Consider the following 1,714-nt stretch of genomic DNA (forward strand, 5'->3'; position numbering starts at 1 on the left):
TACAGACCCTGAGTTATACAGGTAGGGGCCACTGTTAGCCAGGACAGAGGGCTTGATTGTGATGTCAATGGCACAGTGGAGGTAGGGAGCAGGCAGGTGGTGTGATGGCAGAGGGAAAGTGCTGTGGCTCAGAGGATGGGAAATAATGGAGAGAAAAAGATGCCTGTCCCAAAGGTTGTGATTTGAACAAAGGAGTAAGTGAAGGGGCTGCTTTTTCTGGTACTGAGAACTACCAGACCATTTTGTCTTGCTGATGCCTCCTAAGACTCTCCAGGTTGATGTCTCTCCCCTCTTGCCTCAGTGAAAGTCACCTGCTTGTGGACCCCACTGCATATCCTGGGACCCTGCCATCCATGTTTTCCCCGCACCCTTGGTGGGTATTTGAGCCTTTCCATTTGACCTTATAGCAGAGTGTGGCTTCTCTGAGTGTATGGACTTCTGCCTTCTTTGTAGCCTTTCACATTAACCTCTCTCTGAACCTTAGTTTCTCATATTAAAGGAATCTAAAAGTTTCTTATGACTTTTAAGCTCCATGGTGCCTAGCGTCATTTGCCTCAGTTTCTCCACCATTAAAATATCATGAAGTTTGTTCTTTCTTCCCTCCCTGGCAAAAACAATTTCAATGTTTCCCTTTATTAGGCAAAAGAATGAGTAATTGTTATAATAAATTCCTGGTTTAGAGTCAGGAAGACCTACATGCAAGTCTCAGACATTTACTGTATATCCCAGGGAGTCCATCACTTCCCCCTGTTTGCTTTCAGTTTCCTCATGTGCTAAATGAGCTGGAGAAGGAAATGGCAAAGACACTACAGTGTCTTTGCCCAGAAAATCCCAAATGTAGTCATGTTTTAAAAGAGTTGGGCATGACAAAACTGAGGATCCCCTGCAATCTGGCACCAGCTGATCTTCCCTGCCTCATCTTATCCTACTCTCCTCCAAATACTCTAAGCCCCAGTCAAGGTGGTTTATTGTCTATCTGCCCCTCTATATTCTCTAAAACCTACTAGAAAACATCACTGGATCCTCTGGCCTCCAAGATTTTGTTTAGACTATTCCCTATTGCTAGAATGCCTTCTTAATTTCCTCCTTACCTCCTGAATTCTCATTCATCTGTAGAACCTAAATCAAATTGATACCTGGGATCTATATCTGTATTTATTTGTTTTATAAAAAATCTTTTGTGAATTTTAAATTTACTCCACCCTGCTTAGTCTTTAGAAATCTAGCAACCAGGAATGTATACATCCCCACTTAAGGATTGACTGTTGGAGAGGATGACCTATGACCAGCATGTGCTAGCAAGTGACAAATCAGAAACAACTGACTGATCCCCTGGACTATCCTAATCCAAGCTTAAGTTACCATTGGTACATGTGAGACACAGGAAGTGATGTAAAGAACTGCCTATATATTTTGTGGCACTTCCTATGAGTGGTCACTTCGCAGGGTTGGGAGCTTTGGGCAGCATTTTGGCGTACTTGCAGCGTTTGGATCTGTAGTGTGGTTTAGGTGAGGCGTCTTCTCTGAGCAACCTTGGTGAGTGATAAGGCTGATTCCTCTTTTCCTTTACCTCCTGAAGGCACTCTCCTCTGAGGGACCCTTCATCTTAGAGGAGACCTTGTGGCTTGAAGTCAAACTAGATTTATTCTTCTGAGAAGGTCGCTTGGTTGGCTTAGGCTAGACCAGAGAAAATCTTATACCCTTACCCTCTTCT

Source organism: Monodelphis domestica, chromosome 4 (genome assembly GCF_027887165.1).
Source record: "Monodelphis domestica isolate mMonDom1 chromosome 4, mMonDom1.pri, whole genome shotgun sequence".
Classification (NCBI taxonomy): Eukaryota; Metazoa; Chordata; class Mammalia; order Didelphimorphia; family Didelphidae; genus Monodelphis; species Monodelphis domestica.